This window comes from Lolium perenne, chromosome 7 (assembly GCF_019359855.2).
Source record: "Lolium perenne isolate Kyuss_39 chromosome 7, Kyuss_2.0, whole genome shotgun sequence".
Classification (NCBI taxonomy): Eukaryota; Viridiplantae; Streptophyta; class Magnoliopsida; order Poales; family Poaceae; genus Lolium; species Lolium perenne.
In genome coordinates this window covers 259462173-259473196 of record NC_067250.2, presented here as the reverse complement: position 1 = coordinate 259473196, position 11024 = coordinate 259462173, and the positions used below count along the sequence as shown (strand labels likewise).

At 47.6% G+C, this 11024-nt stretch overlaps 1 long non-coding RNA gene across 1 annotated transcript; it reads left to right on the top strand.

Annotated features, from left to right (window-relative positions):
- Positions 1–8910: 8910 nt before the first annotated feature.
- On the top strand, positions 8911–10135 carry LOC127315327 (uncharacterized). The gene is made up of 2 exons (XR_011749092.1): positions 8911–9762; positions 9863–10135. It is a non-coding gene; the product is annotated as an uncharacterized lncRNA (long non-coding RNA).
- Positions 10136–11024: the final 889 nt, after the last annotated feature.

Sequence of the window (11024 nt, the reverse complement as noted above, 5' to 3'; positions counted from 1 at the left end):
ATCTCCAAGTCTTCTCGCCCCTTCAGGTGTAGCAATGTCAATGTCCAGGTCCTCAAACCCTTGGACTATGTCCTCCACCGTGACACGAGCATAGCCATCTTGAATGGGGTTGTTGTGGTGGAGTGCTCCAGGTAAACATGGTAAAGCACTGCCGATGGCTACCTTCATGGACATGTTCCCGATAGGATAATACAGATGACATTCTTTCATCTCCTTTATATCGTCCACGGGGTAGCGAGGAGGCTCCGGTGCAGTAATTTCGACCACCAGAGGCTCCGGTGCAGTAATTTCGATCGTCGGTGCACCAGCCGGTGGGGCCTCCGTGGAAGCCACGCTGCTTCTTCTCTGCTGCTGGCTTCCGAGATCCATTGGATGATCTTCATGCTGCGCCCGAGCTGCATCTCTTTCGGCTACTAGTACACTCACGGTTTTCTTCATCACATCCATTTCCGATACCAACTGCGCCACAACATCTGCATCCCGATCCATCTTTCTCTTACGGCTTCTGTAACCGTACGGGTCATCGTTCTGGGGGAACCCTATTTTCCACGGAATGGGCCCCATGCCTCGTACACGTCCTCCGTGTTCAGGATTCCCGAGGGCTTTTGTCAGCGCGTCGTTCTCTCTGTTGAACTTGATCTTCCCCTCTTGAGCATCCCTCATTGCCTCAATAAGCTTTTCGGTGGGTTTAATTATTTTGCCCCGGTAAACACACTCCCCTGTCTCCGGGTTCAGCGATCCCCCATGCCCGTACCACCAGCTTTTGGCCCTTGGGTCCCATCCCTCCGTACCTGGACGGATTCCTCGCGCCCTCAGCTCGTTCTCCATCTTCTCCCACCTAGGCTCCCAAAGGCGATACCCTCCTGGCCCCATAATATGATTGTACTCCTTCTTAGCCGCATTTTCCTTATTTTTTTCGATAGTTCAAGGAACTGCTCCGATTTCTTTTGCTTCACAAATTCTGGCCAATCATGTTTCAGTTTCTCATATTGTCCTTTGAAATCCGGAGTCTTGTTCTGGTTGACATAGTCACGGGCTAGATTTTGCTTGAATTTCCGGAATGCATTGGCCATCTTTTGAAGAGCGAACTGTTTGAGTAGCTTCCTCCTCTTCTTGTTTTCCTCAATCTTGTTACCCTCCTCATCGAATTTGTGGTATTCCGGAGGTAGGACGACATGTTCCATAAGCTTTTGCAAGCAATCTTTTTTTGTTCTCTTCTCGACAAAAGTGAAACCAAGACGTGCCTTCTTTGGCTCATTCCACTCCTGGACGGTGATCGATACGTTGTCTCTAACAACGGCTCCGCATTGGTTGATAAACTTGGTGGCTTTCTTGCTGGGCTCCAGCGGCTTGCCGGTTGCACTGTCGACAACCTCGATGGTATATATTTCTCCTTGTTTCAGCGTCTTGGTTGCGCCACGCTTTGACGACGTACTCGATTGTTTCGATAATCCGGCCGAGGGCTAAAATAAGAAAGAGAGTCGCGCGCGTTAGTACACACATATTTATTCAAATCAGTTAGTTTGTATCACCATAGGCTCAATGTATATATATATCCCTCGGCGCCGGAGGTGGTTGCTACTTCCATTTGAAGATCGTCGTTTATCGACGTTTCTTCGGCATCATCTTGCTGACGACGCCCTTCATCTTCACCGTCAAGGTTCAGATAAGAAGAGATATCATCTTCTTCTTGTCCGGTCGGCACATATAGAATATCGCCGTTTATGATGCCGAACATATGGTCTTCAGCGTCCGGATCATAGTTGTCCATAATCGGGTCAGCTCTATCGTCCGCCATATGTCAGTCCTGAAAACATGTAGTAAAAACAAATTAATTGTGTATATGCATTATCACATCTCTTCTACATATAAAGAGAGAGGGCGACGAGGGAGGCGAGAAGGGGGACGCGTGTTATATGAGGACGATCGACCTCGCAGTGACCGCGTGACCGAGAGACCGGTGGCGCTGGCGAACCGGTGGCGAAAGGGCGGTGGCGGTGCCGACGACACATAACCCTCGCCGCCCCCTCTCGATCCCAAAAAAAACACCGCGCGTATACGGAGGGGGTGACGAGCGCTGCCGGCCCCCTCCGTATACGCGCGGTGGTAGCTGGTCACCGCGGCAGCGCGTTCCCATGCCGAGGTGGGCGCCGTCGGTGGGGAAGGACGACGGTACGGGGAAGAAAAGTCGACGAGCACGGCGGGTCCGCGTGTCGAGCACGTACGGTGGTTTTTTTAGTCAATTTTTAGTTTTTTTTAAGTCAAATTTTAGTTCTTTTTTGAGACAAAAATTTTAAGTTTTTTTAAAGTCAAATTTTAGTTTTGTTTACACAATCTTTTTTAAGTCAAATTTGTAGTTCTTTTTGAGACAAAATTTTAAGTCCCAATTATTTGTTTTTTTAAGTCAAATTGTAGTTCTTCTTTTACACAAACTTTAAACTCAAATTTTAGTTATTTTTAATTTCAAAATTAACAAGAACAAAAACTAAAAAACAAAGAAAAAAAAGGCAGGGCAGAGGCTCGATCTCTGCTCCTCCCCTCTCTCTCTCTCATGCGCACACCGCGCGGCGCGCGGCCGCCGGAATCTCTCTCTCACGCGAGCAGAGCAGCGCCGGCGACGCGCGCGTACGGGCGGGCCGGCGACACGCGCACGGGCGGGCCGGGCCGCGCGCGGCACAAGACTGAGGCGGGGCGGTGACATACGGTAGGCGCGGGCGGCGACGGCGTCATGCGGCGACGACGTCTGCGGCGACACGAGAGCGCGGCGACGGCGAGAGTGCGGCGACGGCGAGGCGCGGCAGCCTGACGGCGCTCGGCAGAGACGGAGGCGACGATGTGTTCGCGCGGAGAAGACGATGTGGAGGCGACGGTTCGGGCCAAAGTATTTATAGCCCCCCCCTTTAGTCGCGGTTGGGGAGGCGACCCGCGACTAAAGGGTACCCTTTAGTCGCGGTTGGCTGGACCAACCGCGACTAAAGGCTTTTTTTCACGGTTTTTCGTTCCTCGCACAAGACAGATTTTAGTCGCGGTTGGCGAGGCCAACCGCGACTAAAGGTATTTTTCAAATTAATTTTTTTTCAAAATGTTATAAATACAGAAAAACTCAGAAAAATAAAACTAATTCATTTCAAAATCATAAAATACAAATAATATATCAAAAAATTTAGAAAAATAAAACTAATTCAATTCAAAATGTTAAAAATACAAATAATATATCAAAAAACTCAGAAAAATAAAACTAATTCATTTCAAAATCATAAAATACAAATAATATATCAAAAAATTCAGAAAAATAAAACTAATTCAATTCAAAATGTTAAAAATACAAATAATATATCAATAAATTCAGAAAAATAAAACTAATTCATTTCAAAATCATAAAATACAAATAATATATCAAAAAATTCAGAAAAATAAAACTAATTCAATTCAAAATGTTAAAAATACAAATAATATATCAAAAAATTCAGAAGAATAAAACTAATTCATTTCAAAATCATAAAATACAAATAGTATATCAAAAAATTAAGAAAAGTAAAACTAATTCAATTCAAAATGTTAAAAATACAAATAATATATCAAAAAAATCAGAAAAATAAAACTAATTCAATTCAAACAGTTAAAAATACAAATAGTATAACAAAAAAAATCAGAAAAACCAATTTCTTCCCTCATCTGTCTTCCTGCCCCCCCCCCCCCCCCCGCTTCCCACCAGTTCTTCCCGGCCACTCCTCTGTCTTCCCATAAGTTCTCCCCGGCCTGTCTTCCCGCCAGTTCTTTCCCGCCTCTTTCTTCCCGCCACTTTCTTCCCGCCACTTTCTTCCCGCCTCTTTCTTCCCGCCACTTTCTTCCCGCCTCCTGTCTTCCCGCTCCCATTTTTCCCGCCATTTGTCACTACATATATGTAGCCCGGCTTGGCCAGCATTATCACATCTCTACAATCTCTCATCACTCTCTCATGGCTTCCACCGCACCCACTCTAACCTACCAGCAGGTGGAGGAGCTTTGCGCCTCGAACTACCCTTGCCCACCGGGCTACCGCGTTCCCGCCGGCTGGAGCCTAAGCGCCGGCGGCGTGCCGGTCCCTCCCGTCCCTCAGGGTACTGCGCGCCGGGCGGCCATCACGAACCACTACTACCTCGACCTCACGCCGGAGCAGCGGATGAATCCCCGCTGGCATCCCGATAACCAGCATACTTGGGACGCCTTCTTCATCAATCGGCGTGAGAGGGCGCTCGCTGTATGAGGAGGACGGTCCGCCTCCCGGGAACTTCCACGAGGCCGCCCGCCGGCTATGGTGGTCCGGCCGGACTCTGCAGAGCGTCATGGACTACATCACGGCCGGCGATATCCCCCGCCTGCGCTACCCTCAGTTCGAGCCACGAGCGCCGCCCGACGACAGCGACGACGACGACGGCAACTTAGAAGGCGACGACTACCAGTACAACGGCGGCGACTATGAAGACTACGAGTATGCATATTATACGCCTAGGCAGGAGTATGACTAAATCACTCCAAATTTCATGTATCATCAGTGCTATCTCGAATCAATCAAATCATTCGAAAATGGACACCAGAACACATCACGGATAATATAATTCACATGATCCATTCAACAAAGTTTGGTACAATAAATTATTACACATCATTTCTTCCCTTGTGTCCCTGCTTGCTTACGATTGGGCCGTATCCATGGAGCATCCTCATCATTTAACTTAATGCTTGGGTCGGTGTTCACTTTGAAGGGCGGAATTTCACCAAACATATTATAATCTTCTGACATGTCTGTCTTGTCCTCCACTCCCACGATGTTTCTTTTCCCTGAAAGAACAATGTGGCGCTTTGGATCATCGCATGATGTACTGATCGTTTTCTTATCTTTCCGTTTCCTCGGTTTGCTACTCATGTCCTTCACATAGAAAACCTGAGTGACATCTTTCGCTAGGACGAATGGTTCGTCAAGGTAACCAAGATTGTTGAAATCCACCATTGTCATTCCGTATTGCTGGTCCACCTTTACCCCACCTCCTGTTAGCTTGAACCATTTGCACCGGAACAAAGGGACCTTAAAGGAGGGTCCATAGTCAAGTTCCCATATCTCCTCTATGTAACCATAATATGTGACCTTTTGCCCATTCTCGGTTGCTGCATCAAAGCGGACACCACTGTTTTGGTTGGTGCTCTTTTTATCTTGGGCGATCGTGTAAAATGTATTCCCATTTATCTCGTACCCTTGGAAAGTCGTTATAGTCGAAGATGGTGTCTTGGCCAACATGTACAGCTGATCTACAACCTTATTGTCATTCATTAAATGTTTTCTCAACCAACTGCCGAAAGTCTCCATGTGGGCCTTCCTAATCCAGGATTCAGGCTTCCCCGGGTTGTCCGAGCGTAAAATATTCTTGTGTTTCTCAAAGTACGGAGCCACCAAGCTGGAATTGGTCAGAACTGTGTGGTGTGCTTCAGTCAGAGAATGGCCGTCCATACATATCGTTGATTTCCTTCCGATCGTGCCTTTTCCACTTAGTCTCCCCTCGTGCCGCGATCGAGGAAGACCAATCGGCTTAAGGTCAGGAACAAAGTCAACACAAAACTCAATTACCTCCTCATTTCCATAGCCCTTGGCGATGCTTCCTTCTGGCCTAGCACGGTTACAAACATATTTATTTAATATTCCCATGAACCTCTCGAAGGGGAACATATTGTGTAGAAATACAGGACCGAGAATGAAAATCTCTTCGACTAGGTGAACCAGGAGGTGCGTCATAATGTTGAAGAAGGATGGCGGGAACACCAACTCGAAACTGACAAGACATTGGACCACATCGTTCTGTAACCGTGGTAGAACTTCTGGATTGATTACCTTCTGAGAGATTGCATTGAGGAATGCACATAGCTTCACAATGGCTACTCGAACATTTTCCTACAGAGCCCCCTCAAAGCAATCGGAAGCAATTGCGTCATAATCACGTGGCAGTCGTGAGACTTCAGGTTTTGGAACTTTTTCTCCGCCATGTTTATTATTCCCTTTATATTGGACGAGAATCCAGACGGGACCTTCATACTGCTCAGGCATTCAAAAAAGATGACCTTCTCTTCTTTGGTCAGAGCGTAGCTGGCACGACCTTGAAACCATTCCGGATGCCGGTTATCAGGGTCTTTCAAACGTTGCTGGTCCTGCCGTGCTTCCTTTGTATCATTTGTCTTCCCATACACGCCCAAGAAGCTTAGGAGGTTCACGCAAATATTCTTCGTAACGTGCATCACGTCGATTGCAGAGCGGACTTCTAGGACTTTCCAATATTCTAGCTCCCAGAATATAGATTTCTTCTTCCACATGGCTGCGTGCCCGTCGCCTCCTTCGAACCGATTGTCCGCCAGACCCTTTCCAAAGATGACTTTCAAATCCTTGACCATATCAAATACCTCAGCACCAAGATGCGTTACTGCAGGCTTCGGCCGGTGATCCGCCTTGCCGTTGTAATGCTTGCCTTTCTTTCTTCTTGGATGAATTTTCTAAGAAATCGACGATGCCCAAGGTACACGTTCTTCTTACAATTTGGCAAATGTACACTTTCGGTCTCATGTAAGCATGCGTGCATGCATTGTATCCCTTATTTGACAGTCCCGAAAGGTTACTAAGAGCAGGCCAATCGTTGATGGTTACGAAAAGCAACGCCGTAGGTCAAATTCCTCTTCTTTGTGCTCATCCCACACACGGACACCAGTCTGCCCCACAGCTGTAAAAGTTCATCAACTAATGGCCTTAGGTACACATCGATGTCGTTGCCGGGTTGCTTCGGACCTTGGATGAGCACTCGGCATCATAATGAACTTCCGCTTCATGCACAACCAAGGAGGAAGGTTGTAGATGCATAGAGTCACGGGCCGTGTGCTATGGCTGGACCTCGGCTCGCCAAACGGATTCCTGCCATCGGTACTGAGACACCATCTTAAGGTCCGTGCGTCCGCTGCAAAATCATTAAACTCTCTATCGATCTTTCTCCATTGCGCTCCATCTGCGGGGTGTCTCAACTCCCCGTCCGACTTACGGTCCTCTTTGTGCCATCGCAACAACTTGGCATGCTCTTTGTTCCCGAACAGACGTTTCAACCGTGGTATTATAGGAGCATACCACATCACCTTGGCGGGAACCCTCTCCTGGGTTTCTCGGCCCTCAACATCGTCACCAGGGTCATCGCCTCGATCTTATAACGCAATGCGTGCATACCGGGCATTCATTCAAATTCTCGTATTCACCGCGGTAGAGGATGCGATCGTTGATGCATGCATGTATCTTCGTAACCTCTAAACCTAGAGGGCAGACAACCTTCTTTGCTTCGTACGCATCGGCGGACAACTCGTTATTCTTTGGAAACATATTCTTCAATATTTTCAAATAAGTTTTCAAATGCCGAGTTAGCTACACTCGCCCATGCCTTCCATTTCAGCAAATCCAAGCAGTGTGCAGCTTTTTTCAGACCATCATCGCATCCGGGTACAGCGCCTTTCTCGTGATCCTCTAACATGCGATCCAAATTCTCCCTCTCCTTTTCGGTTGCAGGCGTCTCCGTGCATCAGCAATGGTCCGACCAAGATCATCAACGGGCTCATCACGTGCCTCTTCTTCACCTTCCCCTTCACCTTCAGCATCCTCCATGAAAGTATCACCGAAATGAGCAAGATAGCTTTCATCGATGAAATCATCCCCTTCTTCATCTTCTTCCATTATAACCCCTCTTTCTCCATGCTTGGTCCAACAATTATAGCTTGGCATGAAACCGTGCCGGCAGTGCATGTGAACATCTCTTGAGGAAGAGTAACCCTTCTGATTCTTACAGTTAACACATGGACAGATAACAAAACCCCCCTGCTTGTTCGCATTAGCCACTACGAGGAAATCTTTCAAACCCGTAGTGAACTCGCCGGAGAGTCGGGTACCGTACATCCATTGCCGATTCATCTGCATTATTATAATATAAAATATATAATTAACCATCATGCATTTGTTAAACTAACTAGCTACAAACAATATAAATTAAACAATGAACTACACACATGCATATTTTATCAATGACACATGAAAGGTTCAAGTTGCTAACCGCGATCGAGGAGGAAAAAATAAATAAGAAAGCACAAGTGTGGCTCCAACACTTCATATCATGTTTGTTTCATGCTCTTGGGGCATTTTTATCAAACACCTTGTGTGCATAAGGAGGAACCAAAAGCAAACCTACACCCCCTTGTGAAGCTTGTGAAGAGAAGTGGCACCAAATGGCTAAGTGCTGTGAGCTGAGGCCCTTTTATAGGGATGGGCCTTTAGTCCCGGTTGGCCTGGCCAACCGCGACTAAAGGTTTTGCTGCTCGAGGACCTTTAGTCGCGGTTGGCACGGCCAACCGCGACTAAAGCCCATCCCGTCCACCAGTGGCTGGCCAGCGGCTGGCCCAGCTCTTTAGTCGCGGTTCGCCACCAGAACCGTGACTAAAGACCCCATTAGTCGCGGTTCCTATATTTTGGCGACTAATGGGGCTGGATGGAAGGCCATTTTTCTACCAGTGGTGATCATCACATGCAGCCTACAGTGGAGCCTTGTTTCTCCCTGATGGACCTGGTTCAGAGAAAGTCAACGTAAATCTGGTTTATCAAGTCTAAATTTCTCTCGCAAAAATAAATAGCAAAATTCTTGGGCAATCTACTGCTGAGATCTATTTTCTTCATTTCAAAATAATTAAAGTTCTAGTTGTCATAAATTAAACCATTACAAGTTTGAATATGTTTATAAGTATATATTCATTAACAATTACAACACCAATTTAGTTATATTTTATTCAACATACAATATATTTTATATACTATATATCGAATGAAGCCCGGTGATCAGGGGGGTACGTGAGCACGCCCTAGCTGCTCGACACGTGTCTAACACCATCCACTATTCCGTTAACTTATCACGGGGGAAGGCGCATGTGGTCGCGTATGTCCTCTTCCACCTCCACTGCTCATTCTCTCTCTCCCCCAAATCGAAACTGCCCTTCGTCGGAAGCCTCCCCTTCCAATCGAGGACGCGCAACGTCCGCCCGCGCTCGTCCCCCCTGCAGAGCCACGGCCGAGACGCGCAGCGCTTGGGAGCGGGCGTCGCTGGCCTCCTCTATGCTCGACTGCGGCATCTGCCGGCTCCCGCGCGCCGGAGTTGCTGGGCGGCGAGCTGTGGAGCGTCGCGTGCGGCTGCCGGCGGCGGAGCAACGAGGAAGTTGGGAGGAAAAGAGAAGGTGCGTCGCGGCGGTCTAGCTTGGGGAATCTCCATGGCTGCAATCGATTTTCCTGTAGCTGTAGATGTATGCAGCGCGCCGGCGAGCTCCCCTCCCCCGCCGACGATTCCTGCAAGCTGCGCCATGGAGACGAGGTCGGGCGCGGTGGCCCCGTCCAGGTGACGCCGGAGCCCCAGATGCAGTGCAGCATGCCGTCGCCGCGTCGCAGTAGCAGGCGCACCATCCACCACCTGGTGCTGCTGGGGAGCACGGGCCGCCGGGGAGACCGCCGCGGGGAAAATCGACGGCCGCGCCGCCATCCAATCTGGCCGCAGCTCCCCATCGCCTCTCTTCCAAGCATCTCTCGTCCGTGCGCCGCCGATGGGAGGCCTGCCGTCAGCAGCATCGGCCGCCGCTCCGACGGATCGCCTACTACGGCCTCTTCGTGCTCTCCCTCCTCGCCTCATGGGTGCTCCGCGAGGTCGCCGCGTCCCTCCTCCAGTACCATCCCATGTACGCCCCTCAACCCCCCTTCGTTCTAATTCAAGGCGTGATTCGATTTGGCCCGATTTCATCCCTGACGCGGGCGTCCACTTGCATCCTATTGTTTCAGGTTTCTTACAAGTAACTTCTCTAATAAATTATGAAGCTGATGGTTGTTGAGTTTGCTGATCACTGTTGCAATATGGAGAAACTGCTTTTACTTGCTCATCAACTCGATGTATCTAGTTTTGGTAGTAATACGGGAGTTTATCAGACTTTCCATTCGGAGTAGCACACTCTAATAGAATTGCTAAATTATTTCAGCATGTAATACTGAACTTGGTATATACTCTGTTCGTCCATGGATTTTCTGGTCCAGAATTATCAATGTTTTGTGATCTTATTCAGAAGATTGGCAAGGTGATGGATGCGTCCTTGTTAGCTTCTGATTATTAGATGGCTTGTGATTCAGGGTTAAGTTGTGTTAATCCTGTAGTGCTGATTCTGCTTGAACAAGCAAAATTTTGCTTGTCCACAAAACGTCCGCGTGGCCTGCTAATCCTGCTTAGCCTGCATGAAAGACAGCTGGAGATCAACTGAAAATGTAAACTAGCCACAACTCCTCCCGCTCCCGCTGCCAAAGTTCCTGCGCTGCTCCATAATGATGCATGTGACATCGCTCTGTATAAAAGATTCTTGTTTTTTTATTGAATAGTGGACGAGAGATGCATGTGACATGGAGCCAATCAACCTCCTTCCCTCGCCCGCGCTCGATGGGGATGGGAATGAGAGATTTCACGGCCGTTTTATTTCCGTTAGCATCTAGCGAATCTAAAAGCAAATCCAACGGTATCTAGGGGGTGCGCACGTACCCCCCTGAACACCAAATCCACTCTCTACTATATATATTTGAGGTGTGGATATTGATACTCCCTCTGGCTCTAAATATTTATTGTAAAACTAGACAAAACATAGGCTAAAATGTGTCTAAATTCATTGAACCTATGAAAAGTATTCAGACCCGGAGGATTACTTTTACTTAAAGAAAAATCGGACAAACTTAGTGAAGCTTGAACCACGACAAACCTAAAACTTTAATTATTTTAAAATAGAGGGAGTAATAACATTTTATATCTCGTGGAAACCAAAACTAAGATACAAATTAACTATGGACAGGGTGTTTCTACACCCAGGTGCATATGCACCCTTTATCAGTTTTGGTTTTCCGATTTTAAGGTTAAATTTTTTTCCTAAATTTTTTACGGTTTGGAAATATGTTTTATACATACCTG